Genomic DNA, 22,232 nt, shown 5'->3' with positions numbered 1-22,232 from the left:
AGTAGGCTACCGGCACTAAATGAGAGGTGGAGCTGCAATGAATGCAGGAGGAGCAAAGAAAATACTTATAAGCATGAGTCAGCAGGAATATTGCCCTTCCCAGCTTGTGAATGAATGGTTCTGAGTAACTTTCCTTTCTCCAGGGATGTTCAGCTGACTATGACTTCAGCAAAGGCAGGTTTATAGGAGCTGTGCATAAAGTCCTGCCTTGAAGAATTTTCTCATTTTTAACCCTCAGGGCAAATTAAAACCTGATGTTTCATACAATGTAATGCTTCATGTGGCAGAACTCTGTCAAAAAGAAGGAGAGAAAAAACAAGGGCTAGGATACCACTGTGTGCTTTAGAACTGCTGATCTTTTTGGCCACAAATGGAAAGGGAACTTTGATGATTCTCTTCCTACTTTGGACAGTATTTGTGGTTTCAGTTTCATCTTCCGTTAGAAAGCAGTTCATGCACATGGAGACAGCGGGTGTGAGGAGAACTGCTGAGTGCGCTGTCAGACTGGATCCTGCTATATATGGGAAGCGTGAAGTCCCCCAGAGCCACCAATATCAACTTACGTGAGTCAAGTTCAAGAGGATTAAATCACACAGTATTCAAATGCCTTGCTCTGTTTCTTCTACTTTCCCCATTTTTCTCCAGTATTTAATGTTATAATACACTTCCTCTGTCAGACAGTTCCTAAGTAGCAGCCGTCCTCCCTGTAAGGTTTTGGTGGAAGTATCCTGTATTCAACCAAGGTGTCTTCATTAGCATCTCTGGGAAACCAGATACTGCCAACCATCAGATTCCCACAGGGATGTTGGTCTTATTTTTTTTTGTTCTGAATTCCACAAAATGAAGACAGACAGCTGCTGACAGGGCCACTGCTCATCAGTGGCTCTTAAATCAGGAGTCACTACTGAGCTCTACACAGTATATTGTCACTTTGTAGAAGTCAAAATTAAATCTGCATTCAATAAGTATTGAGGTTGGTTCTAATCAAGTACAGACACACAAGAGTTTATTCAACAGAAGAATATCTCTCATAATCCAACTCTGCAAGTAAGTATGTCGAACTGAGGGGATTCTGTGTGTTTCTTTTTCCTTAAGGTTTCTTTCAAGTTGTCTGGGCCTTTGTCCAAGGTAGAATTTGCACAGTACTATTAAGTAACTCGTACTGATATTCTTTTACATGAGCAAAGGCTTTTGTATGCATAACCCAGGTATATGATTATTGGCAGATAACAAATGTGATCAGTCCAAACAAATTAAATTGCCAGAGAAACAAAGATATTTGTTAGGATAAGAGACTTAACAACTGTCCTGTTATCAATGTTTTCAAAAGGTATCTTCAATATATTGCTGTATTGCATGTCAAAAATTTCATAACAAACATGTTCTTGTCAGTACTTGATCATGGCATAGATGCAATAGGAAACCATTCAATGGCTTGACAGGCTTTATAAGCCAGAAAATCAGGAATACTTATGTGTGCACATCTGCAGAAATAAAACTTGATCTCTGTGTACAAGATGAGATCCTCTCTTCATTTCCCACTAGGTTTAGGAAAATTGCAATCTCTCTAACATTACCTCTGCTAGAAAGACCAGAATGTCTTTCTGGAACCAGTTTGTGTAATCTTCCACTGGCACTTCAGTGCCACTTCCACTGACAGCCAGTGTTTGATCTACAAAGGTATGCTATATTTTATTCCTTACTCACTGTAAGCAATATCATTCAGATTAATACGTGTCCAGGAAGTAAGTTTGTATGTAGGTCTCCAGCATGAATTGGCATTATTCATAGCTGTCTATGAGCATGCATTCAACAAGCAGTACCTGTTCCCTTCTTTATACAAACTGCCAAACACACAATGCAGACTTAACATTCTTTAGAGGGCTTCAGATTTAAGAGGAACAAACCCTTCCAAGCCAGCAATCCGCAGGTGCCTGCACTGAGGCATCTGGCACTGCGCTCAGCTCAGTGCTGAGGAGTCCACATCTTTGTGTCCCATGGGGCAAGTAGACTTATCTGGCAAATAGAACCTCAAAGCTAATGAGGACCCATAGCATTGGAAACATAAAGAATCAATTTGTACTTCATTTGTACTGGCAGAAATGCAGAGGTAGAGGGCTACATTGGCTTCCACATCAGCAGGCCTTCCACACACTGCAACAGTAGTAAGGCAAACAATTCCCTACCAATGTGCAGAGGGGAATTCAAAACACACATCAGTCCTGGCCCAAGAAGGTTTGGGGCTGCTGGGACAGGGACAGCCTTCACTGGGAGCTTCTCACTTCACCTTCAAGTCATACCCTACAGTTCACGGGACTGCCGATCCTGGGTGCATTTGTTGCCAAGGTCTGTTTGTTTTCCTTTTGGGCAGCTACGATATGGTTCCCAGAAGAAGTCAGTATTATTTTAGACCAAGGTAAAATCCAAAGAACACACCAAAAAGCATGGGAAGACCTGCAGTGCTGTTCTTTTTGCGAGTGTTGCAAAGGATTTCCTTGTAATCAAGTGACTTAACATCTCATGTCACCAAGAAGCTATACTCACGCATATCCTAGAGGTGAAACCTGTCAGAAGTCCTGTTTCTTGCTTTGGGGGAGCAGAAGGAACAATGCTTCCCCAGTGTCAGAATGTGCTGTTTGTCCCTCTGATCCTGACAACTGGTGGCAGGACACGTGTCTCACAACCTCTAGCACCACCCTCCCCTCTGGCAAGATGTAAGGTGCCTGATTATCACAGCACACTACATTGTTTTGAGCATTAGAAATTCATGTTCTGCTGGTTTTGAATAATCACAAGAACACTCCCAGTGTGATCCTCTGGGTCACAACAGTGCTTTGATGCTTTCATGTTTCTTTAAATTACAGTAAAAAAAAACATTAACTTCTGCATGTCTTCTGTTTAGGGGAACTTTCTAAGTTCTTCACTACTTCCCACTAGCCTCTCCACTGCAACTGAGGCAAAGTCTTGCACAAGTATTAAAACATTTGACCAAGTGTTTCAGTTCTATGTGATCTCCAGGCAGTATCTGAAATCCAGCTTAACTCCTGCTGCCAAAGTGATCTCCATCTTTTTACACTGAGAAGTTTTCACCTGCAAAAATCTACATTAACTTACTCACCAAAACCAAGACCTACATATTTAATGACGATAAATGGTGTCACACTGATACTCAAACATTTAACCTGCTTTTTTTTTTTTTTTTTTAGATACAGCCAAGCTTACCCCACATTTGACACCAACACCACAATCCAGATCTCATTTTGCAAGGAAAAAAAATGATCCAGCAGGATGTTCCCTGAGGATGTCCTGGCATCCCCCTATCAGGAGGAGCAGGCTGTGGCCACACCACCTCTGACAACAGCTGGATCTCTGAAGTGCACTGTTTTGCTGGATGATTTTGGTAAGGAAGCCATGGGGAAGCCAGAGGACCGCTGGGATTGACCAAAATGAACAAACAAAAAAGCAGCAGCTCAGGCAACTTTGCAAGGGCAGACCCAGTTCTCGTGACTTCCTACATGTGTTAGTGCTTTCACATGGCATTCTCTATAAAACAATTGACCTGGAGCTCGTGTCCCTGTCATGGCCATATCTGTCCTGTGTACATGCTTTTTTTGCAGTATTCATGCAGCTGGGTCCAAGAGGAGAGAAATAAGGTTCACCCCATTCACCTGTTATTCAAAAGGACGTTGACCTCCCAGTCAGATAAATGATTGAAATGTTTCTGTCTAGTGCCCTTGAAAATTGTTTGAGGAAAATAAAGAGCAAAATGTTGTATTTTGCTGGAACTTCTCTAAAAATAATGATTTTTATGTTTTTTTCCCCCTGTCCTCAGCTTGAAGTCATTATCTCCCTGTCTGTTCTCAGAGGTTGGTCTTCCTCAAACCATGGGGGCAAGCCAGTCTTCACTGTCCAGGGGCATCTCCCACTTCCACAAATGCCTCTTGAAAACATCTGTTAAGAAATAAACTTGGGGAAGTGAGAATCAGTCATACCACCCAGAAGGGCTACAGAGCTTCACTGTCTGCATTCACACAGCTCTACCTTGAGCAGCTGCAATCAGACCCTGCAATCAGACCCTATAGTGCTTGCTGAGAGCAACTCAATGGGATACCAAGCTAACTAAGGGAGCAGTAATAGAGAATGTTCTGAATTGTTCCTTAGTACAAACAAGCAGAGGAAAGTTCAGCTCCCATGCACTGCACTCAGAATTCTGATGATCTCAAGATGGATGAGGTTTAGGGAAATGGTAAATGTGCACTTTCACTTCAAACAAACAGCAGTTATGACCTGGTCAAAGATTAAACTGCAAATGAAGCTGGTAGGAAATTTCCCTCTTATCTTAATGTCAGTATATTCATAAACATTTACAAGAGTGCAGGATGAGAGGATGGGCTGAAGACAGCCTTTAATTTCTGCTGTGCTACAGTCAGTGTTCAGCCATGTGCTCTCTACCTATGCTGGTACTTGGCAACAAATAGCAGAGTATAATTGCTGCTACATTACATTATGATGTGCCAGACTGAGCAGCCTGGAAAGCATACACCCAAAGCACAAAATACCCCACAGAAGGTAACATTCCTGCTTTCCTAACAAGAAAAACTAAAAAAGAACCCTTGAAACAAGAGTCTGTGAGCACTGGATGTATTTTCTGTACATTTTCTATCAAGGCAAAACAATGAATATCAAACACAAATGGGCAGTTCTAAACTGGAAAAGGAGGAGTACAAGGAGCTGAAATAGCCAACATCATAGACTCCCTCAAAGATAAACAAACATTTCTGCAGCAGAACCACCAATTGTGTCTGTGGGGGATTAGAAAAGGACCGTGCTAGTTATCCTACTACTTCCTTAGCTGCAGGGATGACGTTCATTCTCCACAGAACAGCTGATACTGGATATGGGAGGTGGTTGCTGGTCAAATCCAGTTCACTAATTCTGATGTACCAGATTACGGCTTTTTATTTCCCCTGCAACTTTTTAAAGGTCTGTAGGAAACTCTAAGAGATTTAAGCAGCAAGTCCCTTCCTTCAAACAGAGATTGAAGGCAAACTGAAAGACCAACTCAAGTAATAATTCCATAATAAGTTTCTTAGGGCCCAATTTCCCTCTCACAAGAGCACTACTTGCTGCAGTGATGGCTGCTAGGAGTGAAAGTTAAAGTCCATTGGAACTGCTCTGCATAAAACTGGGCAAACCGGTATCTTTTCCAGAGAGAATCTTATCACTTAGTCACAGTATAACAGTAATGCATTAAAGTGTAACAAAAATATTTCATAGGTCAAGGCTTCCCATCTGTAACTGTCAGCTCTGTCCCTAAACTAGTTTAAGGAGGCTGGAACATGAAAGAAGCTGCTCTCTGCTGTGAGACAGCATGTGCAGTTTTGCACTACCTGCATGTAGAGTCACGTTGGATGTAAAATATTTTCTATGAACTCTGAATTGGCACAGTGAATTTGCAGGAAAAAGGCAGCATTACTGCACAAGAATAAAGCCATTCAGTAATTAGTGTGTTTGTGTCAGAAATGCCTGTTGGTCTGTGTAATTCCTTTTATATCTCTTAGTTGTCCATTTTCACTCACAGCAGAGCTCAAAACTGAGCATAGGTCCACAAAAAGCAATAATTCAGAGCTACTGTGGTGTGAGTTATCCACACATATATTCAGCATTGAGCAGAATAAGAACCATGATCCCCTGAAATCTCATTCAAATCATTTTCTTAGGAATGTCAATAACAGTGTTCGCCTGGCTCTTCCTCCAAACCTACTGCACTAAAAGTTACTGTTACTGCTTCACATGCAATTTTTTTGCTCTTGGTGTCCTTTTTGCAGCCCTTGCCTTTATAAACCAAATATCTATTGCTAGAGTAGTAATGAGAGACTCCAGATTAGTCCTACACCCTTATCAACAATGATCACACAGAAAGAACATACTTATGATTCACTCCTGTCAGACTGGCTGCAGCATGCCCCAATTTTTCTGCTTGTCAACAGAGAAACTGCAGGCATGAGAAGAAGGATGTAGTTCTGATTCTCAGAAGTCAGTACTTATCTGGATTGAAAATGCTAAATTTGAATCATTGAGTAAAACCTCTACCAAAGAGCTTGTATGGATATCCAACCTTTGAAATACCTGGGTCACACTGAATGAATTGTTGTGTTGGCCTGCACATAAAATATATATACAGTACAGTTAACACAAGTAATAGCACTTTTTTTTTCTTCTCTTTTTTTCCCCTTTAAATTAAAACATAAAAAAAGAAGGCAACATGAACACAAAACTAATGGGATATTTGATGATGTTTTTGTTAATGTTCTTGGTGCGTTCCCAAGGTGCTCGATATTGATCTATTTCTTTCTGTGCTTCATCCTCGAAAGCAGTTGTTACAAACATACACACTGCCCCAAAGCAATGGTGTGAATAAGTCAGAACTGTGAAACAAGGCATATTTCTCCCTGGTAAGATAGGTCTTATGGAAGTCTAGTAGAGAGACATGGTCACATTTTTCTTTGAGTCGAATGTCTGATTGCAACTCTATACATTTCACTTGAAAATTTGCAGGCAATGTATTTATATTGACTGAAAATGGAGGTGCAAATATACAAAAATTTGATATTTTTTTTTAAATCTTGAAACCTATTCTCAAATTCCTTTATGAAAATGGAAAGCACAGCTGCATATTTTTCATTTTTCACAGGACTATATTTGGCCAATGTATTGAAGTGCATTAAATTATTTGCCATAACTTGAACTTACCAAAATTTAAGTTTCATTTCAGATGTGGTCATGGTTTGACACATATCACAGATGAGTTGATTTTCACATTGAAGATGGCTGTTTAATTCATTTAAATGAGTGGCCCTCATCCAACCTCATCCAACCAAAGCTGTTAAATCACTTAGCCGTTTTTCATCTTCAGATTCTTCCTTTTAATTCCATCCATGTCTTTATTTCATTTTGCAAATCAAAAGAATATTTTTAGCATTTTACTCTGCCCTAGGCCACCTTACTTCAGAAAAGTAAATAATATCTCCCTAATCAGCACCCATACTTTAAGGAACTGCTGGATTGGTCAATCCCTTGAACTTTATGAAATTCACAGCTTTGATGAAGATTTGGGAAACATTATACATTTTTGAAGCTTCTATGCATAAGTTCTCTTGATGTATGTTGCTGTGATATTTCTCAAATGTGAGCTGCTGATTGCAACTGCATCATCTTCTATTATTTTTACAAATCCCCATTTTTTGTTTAACAAACATCACTGAGGATCCATCCGGAGCTGCAATGGATATGTTAATAGAATCATAGAATGGCTTAGGTTGGAAGGGACATTACAGATCATCGAGCTCCAACTCCCTGCCGTGGGCTGGTTGCCTTCCACCAGCTCAGTCTGCCCAGGGCCCCATCCAGCCTGGCTTAGGGCACCTCCAGGGATGGGGCATTTACAGTGTCTGAGTAGCCCGTGTCAGCACCTCACTACCCTCTGAGTAAAGAGTTTCTTCTCATTTAGTTTAAAGCCATTTCCCCTTGTGTCCTTTTCCCCCTCAGAACATGTAAAAAATTGCTCCCCTTCTGGTTTATAATCTGCCTTTAAGCACTGGAAGAACACAGTGAAGTCTTTCCTGAGTTGCCTTTTCTCCAGGATGAACAAGCCCATCTACTTCAACCTGTCTTTATAGATGTGCTCCAGCCCTCTGAGGATCTTTGTGACCTTTCTTCAGATCTGTTCCAAAAACTCCCCTTCTTTCTTCAGCTGGCAACCCTAGGCCTGGAAATTGTACTGAAGCCAGACTGACTGGAAGGTCCAATCAGATTGGCATCCCACACTCAGCACTGGGCATTAACTGACAGTCACTGAAGGTAAAGAACAGTATAAGCACATGATGCATATCTTGTACCTTCCCTTGCCTCCAAATATTTGCAAATGGGACAACTGGCTGAAACCTGATAAGGTTTGTTCACTTGCCAGCCCCTTCATTCAAGTTGTTTTCATCTGGATTCTGGCAATTTCACACAGCCTGTAGTCTTTGTATTGGATGGGAGATTTATAAAACCGATCCTTTCTGCACCAGTCATCTCTATAAACTTCTTTTATATTCCACTCTGTTTTCTGACTTATTCCCAAGACATAAACTGTTCCATACCTTCTGTCAACCTGGCTTGTCTCCTCTAGACCTCTCCCATTTTTCTTGTCCTGGCATGAGAGAAAGAGCGCATCACAGAGTTCTTCATGCACAGATGAGCCATAGGGTTATGCAGCAGCCTTTTGGTTTGGCTCCCATCCTTTCCTAGCACTGGATTTTCTTTGCCGCTAGCAAGCACTGAGCCGATGCTTTCACAGGACTATCTCTGATGACCTCAGATTCAAGTTCAAGCTAGCTCTGGCTCAGCTTCCTCATCTGGACTTGTGCCACAGTGTGAGACAACACAAAGAAATTGGGCAAAAGTGTGAACTTATATGATGGTGCAGAAGCATTGCAGAGTTTGTTTTTCAGACCAGTGCAGTCACCCATGTGCCTGATAAAAAAGCTGAGTGGAAAGCCTTGGGACTTTCTGACTACTACTTGCTCACAAAGGAACCTCAGTAAAATTGAAGGGCTAATGTTTGGGAGGAAACATGCTCTCACCTTGTATATCAGGAGGGAGGTGACCTTTAGTAAACACAGCAGAGAAGCACAGAGAGCTCATATTGCATTCCACACCCTGGTCAGATCTCAATCTGCGCTTATTCTCTCACCTGCAAAAAAGTGTATACAAGAAGAGTTCATACAAGGTCACTCCTGGGTTTCCATCAGAAGTGGCTGCTATTTATGCATATTTGAAAGAGATGGAGTACATACACAGCTGGTGGATGGCCTGAACCCTGAGCTTGCCTGGAAAAGACACAAAGGATTCTAAGCAGCACTAAGGTAACAAACGTGATCTCCAAAGTACTCCAAAAGATGCTGAGCCTGTGAGAGTCAAATGTTAAATGTGTCTACTTCAACACTGCAATGTTAAAACAGTTTGCATGCAGGCTTCCTGGGAAAGCAGCCTTTCCTGCTGACCTTTCTTTTGAGTTTTACTTCTTGAGCTGCATAAAAGCTTTTCTGCTTGAGACCATGGAAAGAAAGCCAGAAAACATATTTATATAAATCTCTCAGCAACAAAAACGAGCCATGTGGCACTTGTGAACTTGTTTGTGTTTGATGTCTTCAATATGGAAAGCTGTAACACAAGCCTTAATTCCTAGATTTTCTTTTGTTGCCCAGGTTACAATTAAAAATCACACAAAGGAACATGCTTTCTTTCTAAAAGGAATTTTCTTTTTTGTATATAATTTAGCAGAATCGCTGCCATTAGTGCATGAATATGCCTGACACTTAAACTGTTCAATTCAGCCTGTAAATATTAAGTACAGCTATTTCAGAAAGTTAAAAATTGCATTCCAAAGAAGCTTTGCAAAGTAACAAGAACTTCCACTATCATCAAGTTCATTGCTGAATCAAACCTTCACACGTGAGGTCAAATATTGAGGTCTATCAGAGTGTCAGATAGGTTTGACTATCAGGTGAATGCTTGTTAACAAACCTTTGTCACTATGTAATAGGACAGTATAGAAACAACCTATGAGCAGGTGTTCCTGCAGTTGTGTGGACACCTTTTCAGTGTCATGTCTCTTCAGGACGTGGCAATTCTCTCCAGCAGTTTCTACTGAAAATTTGCATATTTTTTCCATATGTGAGTATTTATTTCCTAATCTACATGTGGATAACTAAATCGAGCAGTTTATTGGAGCAAGTTGGTTCAACTTAGTGTTAAAACTATTTGCATGCTGTATTTATTCCAGAAACGTGTTTCTCTCACTGGTTCTGATCTTATCTTTACCCTGTACCAAGAAACGACTTCCATGAACTTTAGTAGGTCATCCTGTTAAACATCTATCCACACTCTCCCACTCTTCCTAATAATCTAGAAATAATAATTAACTGAATGTGTTGGGAAATGGGTGGTGACTTTACTATCCAACTCTTGCTATATATTTCAGATGACATTGCAACTATGCTACAGGTTTTTTCCACTCTGTAAGTCCCTACTCAGACTTACCAAATGGTTTTTCACTGTTCTTTATTTCTTTGGTGAAGAAGCAATACACATTTTTGAATTTGTAAAAGCAGACTTAGTGCCCTTGTGCATGTGTGATCTCATTCAAAGCAGCACGCCATGGAGCAGAGAGCTAACATCTATGACTGTTGGGAAATGGAATGACTGACTCAGGCAGAACTCTGTGCCAAACCTTTTCTGCTTCATGTCGACTCCAATCCTTTAAAGATTCTGCCAAAGTCTTTGGAAGTCTGCTGCTCAATAACATACTTCGGGAATAGTATTGGCATATTCAGTGGAGCAGAGAAAGTATTTCAAGCAGCTTGCAACAAAGTGTTTTGCGCTGTGAGAAAGTGCCCTGCGCAGGGCTGCAGGTTCACTGTTTGCAGCTGGCAGAAGCAGAAAAAGAGTCTTAAGGGAGGTAAAGCCTGTTGATCAGATGCAGCAGCTCTTTGGAGGAAACTTGCTGGTTTCAGCTGCAACCAGCTCCAGCTGGTGGCAGGAGGTGTCATGTCACATATCCTAGCCTGCTGGGCATTGCTTGCTACAGAACCTCTTTAAAAGACTGGGAATACAGGTCACAGCATATTGCACCGACTCTTGGGAAGTCATCAGGTTTTCCACATTCATCTGACTTAAAACCAAAACCTAGCATCTTTGTTTATTTAAACATCTCAAAAATGTTTTGAAAGAGGATCAAAACCCACATGAAGACTAGCGTTAAAACAAGCCTGAAATTCAGGTTTAAGAGTTTCATTATAACAAAGGCTCCTATTAGGTATCAAGACGAAGGGAATTCTTTCTGGCTGAGTAGCCAGTAGAATGTCAGTGAGGGATGGAAGGAAGTTCTGCAGCCATGATACCAAGATAAAGCTGCCAGGACTGCACACAGCCATAGCCAGCTACTCCTTTGCCTTCACAAGTACATTCTTCATGAAAACTAGGTTGTTTTTCATCTTCAGTTTACTTCATTTAGCATTGAGCAAGGCAGACTTCAGGGGATAAGCCAAATATTTTTTCAGCCTGTAAATACAGATGTTAATTACTAAGCTCAGTCTCCTCATCTGAAACACCAAGGAAAATGAGATTGTTGGTAGGAGAAGGTACCTGCCAGCATACCTGAAAACTTACTTTTAGAACATCTTCTGTTTTGTTTTTAAGGGAGGTCTGGACCAAACTATGTTGTGATAAATGGAAAGGCCTAATGAAGCAAAGGCAAGCAGGTCATTTAGAACAGTAAAATGGGAAATGATACCAACAAAATAATCTGAAGGGCTTTAGAAGAAACTTGGAAAAGAGGATTTCAATCAAACTAGGATCAGATCTCTCCCTTTCTAGTAGGCCTTCATATTTACCTCAAATGTATTTGCTGTAAGTCAAAACAAGAACAAAACAAAACAAAACAAAACAAAAACTTAATTACAAGTGAGCATGTAAGTGTTTTCTAGAGTACTGAGCTGGTCCAATCTCCTTGCATTCCACTTCTAACTAGGGAAAGCCCAGAAGCTTGTTCTCCAGTTCATGTCTATAAATAAAACAATCAAAACCGATGTCTAGGAAAAGAAGGACAGCCTGTGGCTCTGCAGGTTGCGCACCTTGCTCCATTTCTTTGGGATGTGTTCGTTTCTGGGCCAATCACTATACTTGCTATTTACTTAGAGAACTGAAAGGAGGTGTGTAACTACTCAAACTGTAATTACCCAATCCTATGTGACACAATTAATTTGTGAATATTAAATGCTTGTGCAAAACGCTGAGTTAATACTTGTAAACAGATTCTAGAAACCATAACCCACCTATAGTTGTATTTGTGGCAGCTTCTTTTCTCACTGATGCCTGCAGGTCTGGCAGCTCTGGAAGTTGCAGGAGACTGGTAAGTTCATGTTAACCTTTCAGCTTTGGAGGTTTAGATCAGTCTCATTCATGCTGAAAAAGTCAGCATGCTGTCCTTACCCACAGTGGCAAGGCCATGTAACTTGTATCACTTCCTCCTCTCTCTCATCTTAATAGCCCACCACCAAGTTCATTTATCTTTACCCTTATTCTAACTATGCCATTCAGAGTGTTTTATTAAACCTCAAAATACCGAGCAGTGTCTGAAAAATCCTTTCCTTTAATAAGCCAGCTTTTAACTTCATCTCACACACAGTGATCAAACAGGGAGTGTGCAGATGGAAGTCTCATTGTCATGGGTAAGTGACAACCAGCTATTTCCGACAATTCACTTTTCAAAACTTGTTCAAGATGACTCTCATATGAAACTCAGCTGCAAGAAGTACAGAACTCAGACAATAGGCTGACAGGCTCACAACAAGTTCAATAGTAAACAGTGAGTTCCAAAAAGGATTTTAAAAAGCTTTCATTCTTGTCACGGATGAACTCAGTTGCATACCTTGCTTATAGCTCCCCGAATGTTCTGTATTCACTGTCCAACAGTCCCAAAAGCACTGTCTTTGGCAAACAGTTTCAACACCATAGTCGCCTTGTAGTGTCAGACAGAGCTTTGATTCAGACATACTGTGCCTCTCAGAGCAGTTTTCAGCCATGCCGAGATAAAGAAGTGTTAATATAAATGTAGAATTTGACTTTTGAAAACAATGGGTAGAAAGGTTTAGATGTTTTGCATCTTAACACAATCATTACATAATAAAATTTTCACATCCCAATCTTTCTGTTGAAAGTGAAAAAGGTACGGTAGAGTAACAGGAGAACACATCTGTCTGAAACCAAGCTCGCTTTGTTAACAGCAGTATTACATGATGGATGAAAACCAGCTCAGATATTTGGGTTATCTTCAGACTTCAGTGACTTCTGATTAGCCACTTGAGCTCTCTGAACTTTTCTGACTGTAGTTATGTTGCATGGGCATGGAATATTTTTCAAAGCATGTTTGTAGAGTGTTAAGAAAAATCTGATTTGAAATCCCTTTTAGAGCTTCAAAAGCTAATACAAACAGTTCAAACAAATGATTTCTAAAGACCTGTAATGATTAACATCTGACTTTTCATCACATAATATATATTTTCCATGATTTCGGATGACTAATCCAAAATTCCCAGCACTTGGTATATTAACATCAGAATATAAATTGAACAAATTCCAGTATTACATTTCCATGGTTTTCTGAGGATTTTTAAAGTTACATTTTGTATTGAATCAATACGATTTGTTACTTTACATACATAACACCACCTAGTCTTTGCATAGTTCCTGTGAACTTCAGCTGACACACTCAGAAAACTTCTGGCCACGCATCTGTATTAAGTGGCCCACAGCCATATCTCCTAAAGCTTCACAACAGGACTGGCCTGCCAAATTTAGATACAGTGTCCAAGGAAAACAGCTTAACAAGCATTAAGGTGAAGAAGGACAGTCTGAATGAGAGTATGCAGTGTGACTGCCATCAGAGGGTCTACTCTTGGAGATCTACAGGATTCTCCTCTGATTCAGGTCTGAAGACACTGAAAAAACATCACAGGCAGCACATTATGTGTGATGTTGTATGCTTTCCTGGGCATTAGTACAGAGCAGATTGCATCAGGATGCTGAAGTGCCATCTTGAGGATGGTCAGCTACTGAGTAACCCCAGCAGCTGAACATGTTCATATAGAGGAGCTCTATACTTGTAAGAAGTACTTTCCACATGCAAGGCACTAAACAAACTTTGCTTCTGAAATAACATAGCTGTAAGTACCAATGATGAACTGAATTCTCTGCCAGCACTCCCCTCATCACCATGTTCACAAGGGAAGAGGTTTTGGCTGTCTAACTACAAGACATTATACCATCAACTCCAGACCATAAGTCAAGAAGAGCTAGGATAAAACCTGCCAAATGAAATTCCGAGTTGCTTTTATTCCAATATAGTCTTATACCAAGTTTTTATTTTATTTTTTACAGTATCCAAGCATATGACATTATGGTGTACTGCATTGGCATCTGGGTCAGAAGTTTTCATTTAGATACTTCGTAGACGTGTTCTCCTCTGAGATCCTGAAGTGCACATGCTTCTTCCCATATTTGAAGTGCAAATCCATATTGTGAGTTTAAGTACTTTTTTTTCAAGAGGCAACAAAACAGAACTCCAACAGACTTTTGGTGGCACAGCACACTGTGCTTCCAGCACTGGCTGCAGCAGTTACTGCAGAAGGTAAAGAGGAAAGCACACTATTATTGCACAGATAACAAAAACCAGCATACACTGTGTAACAGGGACATCATCTGAGCTTAGACTTTCATACGTTTAATGAGACATGCTTTAAGACAAGGGGAAAACCCCTAAATACTCCTGTGTCAGGAACACACGGTTAAAAACTACACATTGCAAAGATTAGAATGTTCCAGGGAAAAAAAAAAAAAAAAAGTATGTTTCCAATTTACTTACCTCATTTACTTTTCCCTACTACAAAACAGAGCTTACAGAAACCAAATAACATTCCAGTTCCAATCAAAAACCTGTCCATTTAGCTGATATCAGCGCTTTTTACGCACAATGATAAAGCATAATGTTCTGATTTCCAGATATATAAACCACAAGTTATTCCAAAGATAACTGATTCATTTACTATTGATCCTGTGACAATACATTACAAAGATCAGTGCATGTTTTACATGATAGCACTTCAGGATTAGCTCTATCTTTCACTTCTAAACCACTAGAAATACTTTGCCTTTTAAAAGCATAAGAACAAAGACCCAACCAGATGACTTAATCACAAAGTGATTAAACAAAAAAAAAATCTCTGAAATCTAATTTCAGAGATTATGCCCTTGCTGATATCACGTACATATATATTTGCACAGTATTTAGTGTAACTGACAGTTATGTTACACAAACACCGCTCTCTGAAGCTTGACTTCAGCTCTAAGCGAGTTTCTGCCTTGGCAGCTCCGCAGAAAAGGATTATGTATGCAAGATGCCCACTAAGAGCTGAAGCAAATATGCAAAGAGAAACACTCTGAAGAAGTACATAAAAAAAGTTAATTAAAGAAATATCCAAATAATTTCTTTTAATTAATGCTTGTATTTAAAAATCAAGTCAGCACTGTATTTAAAGTGAAAAAAATGTGTCATGAAAGGGAACATAAATTTCTTGTTTGTTCGGCGAATTAAATCTCATAACAGGCTCAGACTCTGAACAACCTTGAAACCTCAACACAAAGGCCATTAGCATACACTGCTTTCCACTGCTTAACCCACAAAGCCACGATGTAGTTGAGGAAAGAGCTCTCACACAGTGGCTGGATGATACAAACTGCTCAGTTGCTCTGTACCTTTTCCTACCACTCACTGCTCATCCTACCCACTCTGCCCTCAGTTGAATTGACATACTGTGGTGACAGTCAATCAGAATTAGGATCAAAACCCTTATGATAAAGAAAAAATAGTTTTAAATGCCAGAAAAACAGACATCCTCCCCAAGCCAATTTTCCTTGCCTGCAAATTGCTTTGCTTTTTGGCTCCAAATGACTGTATTGAGTAATCATAGCACAAACTAGGCTCTTACATTGCTTTTAATCTCATGATTTATGTTTTCAAGCTGATTAAGAATGGTGGAAGATGAAGGTAGTTCATGAAACTCAATAGCCCTGTAGATATAATGATCTTGAGTATTGGTCTGATAACTCCTATGACTAGGCCCATTCTATAGGCACCAAGTGATAGAACAGGGCAGGCCAGGAAGGACAGCTTAGAGCTGGTAACATGGCAGGTTCATGGCCAGGAATTCAGTCAGCGCCAGAGAGAATAACCAAGGCCAGGTACAGACCAGGCACTACTAAACAGGCCCACAGCAGCAAGGTCATGATGGGCAGCAAGACCTAATACCTGGCACACAAATCAGCATCATCCACAGCTTTGTAGGGGGAGCAGAGCCCCAGCACTGGGATTAAATGAGCTCCTGAGCCCATGGGCAGCACTGTGTGGGACAGAGAGTTCATGTGGAGCTGATCAAGCCTGCCCTGAGGTCACAAAAATGATCCCTATTAAGTTAGGGATACAAAGAACTATATAATGTCAGTGAGACTACATGAATGCTGAAACTCACTTTTCCACATCAATAATAAATGTCTTCAGGAAAATGAGGATAACTTTGCTCGTCTTTCTGCTTCCTATGTGGATAAATAAGCAATTTTCATCTCTGTGGCTTTTAATCTGAATTTCTTATAAGCACTGCTGTTCAATCTAAGCTTTTAATAGTTTTTATATATGTACACATGAAATGACTAACATCTAACTTATGCTTTCTGGCTCTTAATGAAGAGCCAGTGAAATCAGCAGGTCTTTTCACTCAGTTCAATAGTCTGTCTCATACCTCTGTATACTAAATGAGGCTAAAAGGAGAAAATGGAAGAACTGGAAGAATAGCAGGAGTTATTAAAGGGAAAACTGCAGTAGGGAATAAAGCATATTTCCACATCATCTTCTGATTTTTATCATTTTATTCAACCAAACCAGATAGAACTGCCTCCAAAACAGCTCTGAATCTCATGGAAAAAAGTGACTATGACAGTAAGCACAAAGATATGTTTATCCCATGTTCATCTTATGTCACTTAGATCCATTTTTCTTTTGCATGGAATAGAACCATGGAATCATAGGAACATTAAGGTTGGAGAAACAACTAGGATCCCCACATCAAACCCCAGCCCACCCCATCTTGTCCACTGACCATGTCCCTCAGTGCCAAATCTACATGGGTCTTGAACACCTCCTTGCTTGCATTTGCTGTAAACAGGTTAGCATTCACTACTTCACCACATGACACTTCCAATAGGAAAGCAGCATACTAGCCTCTTACTGCAGAGCATTTTAGCTTTCTCTGGGCAAGAGGAGCCTGAATTTAGTTGTGTAGCTTCCTGTAATAAACCACATAAAATAAGGTTCCCATGAGTTTCTCACAGATGTGTCCTCCAGGTGAAGCAGTTCCAGAGAGCACATGACAAGACTACCAAACACTCACATCCCCTGAACACTACATCCAAACATTTTTTAAACACATCCAGGGATGGTGACTCAGCCACCTCCCTGGGGAGTCCATTCCAGTGCTTAACAACCCTTTCTGTAAAGAAATTTTTCCTAATATCCAACCTAAACTTACCCTGGTGCAACTTGAGGCCATTTCCCCTCATCCTGTCACCTGTCACCAATGAGGAGAGACCAAACCCGCTCTTGCTGAAAGCATCTTTCACATATTGGAAGAGAGCAATAATGTCTCCCCTCAGCCTCTTGTTCCCCAGACTAAACAGCCCCAGTTCCTTCAGTCTCTCCTCATAGGCCATATTCTCCAAGCCCTTCCCCAGCCTTGTTGCCCTTCTCTGGACCTGCTCCAGCACTTCCTTGTCCCTTCTGTACTGAGGTGCCCCAAACTGAACACAGTACTTGAAGTGAGGCCTCACCAATGCCGAGTACAGGGGCAGGATGACTTCCCTAGTCCTGCTCACCACACCATTCCTGATACAAGCCAGGATGCCATTGGCCTTCTTGGCCACCTGGGCACACTGCTGGCTCGTATTCAGCCCACTGTCCATCAGCACACCACGGTCCCTTTCCAACAGGCAGCTTTCCAGCCGCTCCTTACCAAGCCTGTAGGGTTGTGGGGTTGTTGTGACCAAAATGCAGGACCCGACACTTGGTCCTGTTGAAAAGCATACAGTTTGCATTGGCCCCTTGTTCCAGTCTATCCAGGTCCCTCTGTAGTGCCCTTCTCCCCTCAGGCAGACCAACACTCCCTCCCAACTTGGTGTCGTCTGAAAACTTACTGAGGGTGCACTCAATCCCCTCATCGAGATCATTAATAATGTTGTTAAATAGAAGTGGCTCCACTACCAAGTCCTAGGGGACATCGCTCATGACTGGCCACCAACTGGATTTAACTCCATTGACCACAACTCTTTGGGCCCAGCCATCCAGCCAGTGCTTCACCCAGCGGGGTGCATGCCCATCCAAACCATGGGCAGACAGCTTGTCCAAGAAGATTATGTGGGGGACAGTGTCAAGAGCCTTACTGAAGTCCAGGTAGACTGTACTCTCATCCACTAAGCAGGTCACCTTGTCATAGAATGAAATCATAGTCCCTCTTCTTCTAGTGACAATACACTGGGAATGAAAATCAGCAGTGGTAGCAGTAGTGATATTCAGGGAGATGCTACCTGGGTGCCATTGGAAGAAAACCATGAGCAGCAGCTTGCAGAGCTTGGAGTCTCAGAGTAAAGTTTTCTTACAGACGTTGATACTCAGACCCAAATATTTCAAAATGTCCCTAATTAATGTCTATTCCTTCTGGCGTTTCTCTGTTTAATTAAACTGTCTTTTGCTCCTGAACCTTTCAATAACCTGTAAATCTATTTCAAAGCATTACAGGCTGGCACTTACTAGGACTAACTGGATAACTTACTTCCATTGGATTTTTCAGCCATGATTCATGTGATGGTACTGCTGCCAGGCACATGCTTTAATGGAAAAGGAAAACAAGCCAGACTGAGAATGGCTGTGTTTGTTCCAGGTTCCAATGAGCTTAAGGGCAGCTTTAAAATGATCTCTGTCTTTTGTTCTGGGGAAAATCAGAAGCCACTTTCTTAACCTTCTAGTCTACTGACATGAGCAAAGTATATATGAGATGTATTTATATCTGCCAGTGACAGGAGAAATCATGGATTTCTGATACAGAAGAATTCTTCCATTCATTCCAAACAGGATAGTTCCGTTAGTGATTATGCAGAGATATTTAGAAACCCAGAATCCACCATGTGAAAAAGCTGTTTTCCCTCAGAATGCAAACATTTAAATAACTTCCTCTGAAATTCCTGTCTCTGCTCAGATTAGCTCTTCTTTCTTTCTCTTAGCCAAACATTCATTTATTTAGGAATTTTATTTATTGTCTAATAAATATTTACTGCACTGGAATCTAAAATACACCCAGATTAGTGTGCTGATCTAAATAACAGTCAACATCCTCATTGTTTTGGACCAGTGTCAAAATACAAGTACTGAAGAATTGCACTGAAGACATACTAATAAAGAAGTAGTTACGTGGAAGTAGGGAAAGAGGAGAAAAAAATTCCTGCAGAAATTTTAACAACAAAAAAGGTAATTTAAGTCTGTCTTTCCAAGTCAGTGTTAGATAACTGGAGGCAAGGGGGTGGGAGGAAGAAATGGAAAAAAAATAGTTTTCTTGTTCCAAGTTATTCCAAAACTACACATTCTTGAAACAGCCTAAATAACAAATCCCCTTTGGACAAAAATTTTCTGGCATCCTGGTCCAGATCTGCTTCTACTCTCTCGGCTATGACTGACAGCCCTCTCATGACTTACATTCTTCTAGTCCCTTACGTTGCTAAATGTCTGACTCCCATTTACGAAAGCAAAATCTTATTTGTGCAAGTTTTTTTCTAATTGAATTAATGTGTCAGATGCTGAGAATATCAATGGATTTTAACTGCCCTCCATCAGTTTCATCTACAGCCTCACCCCACATCACCATGCCTCTGGTCCAGGGACTTCATTTAAGCTCTAGGAATTTATTTGAATAGTGCATACTGGTCTTGTCCTGGTCTTGGGACTTGGGTGATGATCTGCTCTGCTCCTCTTGTTCAGGTGCTGCAGGACTATGGCCTTTGGTGATGAGGACAATGCTGCTGCCTTCTCATCGTCCCTTGCACAGCACACACTCTTGATTCTCCACGGCAGCAAGCTTGGTAAGTAAATTATAAGCAGCACAAGTTGGTATTTAGGGGTTGAGCTGGAAAATAACAAAAGTCTTACAAAGGAAAGGGAGCTGATGAAAAGTAAACACAAATCTTTCAAGGCAATTCAAACACTGAAAGCAGGAAGAACTTACCCAGCATCACCAATTTGCTTGTTCATGTAGTTGAATACAGATCTGGCTTTCCTCAGTGGGCTCTGCTCTGTGTCATCACACTTCTAGATATCCAGGGCACTTATCTGCTGGAGAGAAAGAAGTTGGCTAATACATAATCTGAATCTGAACACTAGACTAGAGTTTCTAGATCCTTTCCCACCAAAGCACAATGTAAACTGTAGTGTGTTCCCCCTCCTCACCACCCAACATCACTGAACATTCCTATCTGTCCTATCCTCAGGACACAGACTGTTAGTTCTGTTTGTATGTGTAAAATGTCACTTACCAATGTGAAAGATGTAATCTTTCACTATACGTATTATTATTTAATTGCCATCCCTTTAAGCACTCCCAAAACTCACATTCCAGCACTTAAGCTTTATCACCAGAATTCACTGCTTCCTGCAAGCCAGGATATGAAGAGATATTGTCCTGTAATTCCAAGTAATTCTGACATCCTGCTATTTGGTCCAGAAACAGAGATGCCACAGACTCATAACTTGTGATTAAAAAAAAAATAAAAATCCTTCTAGTTTATGTTTGAGGTATGTACAATCTTACAGACAACAGGTGAACTAAAACAAACAAAAAAACGGTGTTCAAAGTAGCTTAAATAAGGCTGACCATGGATGCACTTTTTTACTATTTCTTTTAGAATCACAGAATCACCAAGATTGGAAAAGACCTCCAGGATCACCCAGTCCAGCCACCTACCTCCCACCATTATTTCCCCACTAAACCATGTCCCTCATTACGACATCTATATGTTTCTTGAACACCTCCAGGGTGCCTAACCAGACGTCTGTAGATGAAATTGTTCCCAGTATCCAACCTGAACCCTGATGCAACCTGAAGCCGTTTCCTCTAATCCTACTGCTGGTTCTATCTCAGGGCATGAATTTAGCATGTTAAATACACATGTGAGCTTAACCTCAGTGCCAGTGTAAACTTTTTCCACTTGATATGATGTGCACAGGATAGCAAAAAGATTTCAGTATATGTTGTTTTCAAAGCAAACCACCACAAATCCTCAGCAGGAATAAAAAGGTCAATTCTGTGGTTGATTCTGTGCTAAATAATATCACTGAGATGCACAGTCACAGTATAATTACTGCATGTTGAACAAATAATATCATGATGTATCTCGCTTCACTCCAAGACCTCTGCATCATAATTTCTTATGGTTTCTGTAAGTTGCCTTCAGATCCTGTCCAAAACTAAGCCAGAAATCAGAAAAGGAATCAGTGATTCATTCCATGTTCCAAGAATCAACCCACATGCTGTTTCTGGGTAATTAATATACAGAAAATAATGCATTCCATGGAAAAGAAGAGAAACTGAACACACAAAGATTGGAAGAATTAAGATTGTTCATTCTAGAAAGGAAGGCACTGAAGCATGATAGTGAATTTAAAAACGTAAAAGGTTGCTGCAGAGCTCTGCACAGGATGTAGTGCTGTAATATTACAGGGCTCTAAGCAGGGCACTTGGGAAAACTTTCACAGCAGAGTGAACCCATGCAATAGATGGCCTGGAACAAACTGCCCTTGGAGGCTTTGTAGATTTGGAGGCTATGGGATTTCTGAAAACAGGTTGTACTCAGAAACACTCAGATTTACTGATCAGTTTTCTTGTGACTACTTTCTGTCTGTATCTACTGATGTGTCCTGAACCATGTGGATGGATCAACTTTCAGACTATTGCTCTAAAAACTCACTTTAGTAGACTGGGAGGAGCATGCAGTGCCAAGATCAAATAATGGCGATCAGATATGATCAGATACTGATTCTGCTCTGACTATATTACTTCTTCTAAAAGCAGACTTGCTTCTCAGAATTTCCCAGACTTGCAGTTGAGATATTGTCCTTTACATTGGTGACACTAGCATCAGTAGCATAGTCCCTTAAGACCTAAACTATTCCGCTAAGTCACTCAACTGTACACAATTGAATACACTACTAAATTATCCACAACTAAGTTCTATCCTAGCTCTCATCTGGATAGAAAACCAACGTAAAGACAGAGACTTGACACTCCTCATGGTGGATAATTCTGTATATGAATCAAAGCAAAAAATATATATATGTGTGTGGCAGTAAACAGAGGCATTTGGGCCTCCTACATACAGAGAAAGGTTTTGGAAGAGCTTTAAAGATGCACCAAGGGGAATTATCAGCAGGAGAATGGGCAACCAGAGCAGGAGGTTTCACAACAGTGTGTCAGCATAGTTGGAAATCTTGAGGATGAAGTACCACTCTTGACCGGGTGTTCATTGCAGACTTTGGCAAG

At 40.7% G+C, this 22,232-nt stretch overlaps 2 long non-coding RNA genes across 4 annotated transcripts; one reads left to right on the top strand and one right to left on the bottom strand.

Annotated features, from left to right (window-relative positions):
* The first annotated feature begins 87 nt into the window (after positions 1 to 87).
* On the top strand, positions 88 to 20,878 carry LOC107319180 (uncharacterized). Of its 3 annotated transcripts, none has more exons than XR_014947440.1 (5): positions 88 to 563; positions 3,207 to 3,400; positions 7,549 to 8,909; positions 19,679 to 19,779; positions 20,599 to 20,878. It is a non-coding gene; the product is annotated as an uncharacterized LOC107319180 (long non-coding RNA). The 3 variants fall into 3 exon arrangements; XR_014947441.1 differs by having other exon boundaries at positions 89 to 563; positions 7,549 to 7,860; XR_001557654.3 differs by lacking the exon at positions 7,549 to 8,909 and having other exon boundaries at positions 90 to 563.
* On the bottom strand, positions 10,539 to 20,558 carry LOC146760516 (uncharacterized). Its single transcript, XR_014947442.1, has 3 exons — positions 19,923 to 20,558; positions 19,622 to 19,823; positions 10,539 to 14,224 (listed from the first exon to the last, which is right to left on the bottom strand). It is a non-coding gene; the product is annotated as an uncharacterized LOC146760516 (long non-coding RNA).
* Positions 20,879 to 22,232: the final 1,354 nt, after the last annotated feature.

Source organism: Coturnix japonica, chromosome 6, assembly GCF_054131305.1.
Source record: "Coturnix japonica strain WE chromosome 6, WE-NBRP24, whole genome shotgun sequence".
NCBI lineage: Eukaryota > Metazoa > Chordata > Aves > Galliformes > Phasianidae > Coturnix > Coturnix japonica.
Note: the sequence above shows the minus strand (reverse complement) of the source record. Positions and strands in the feature narration are given on the sequence as shown.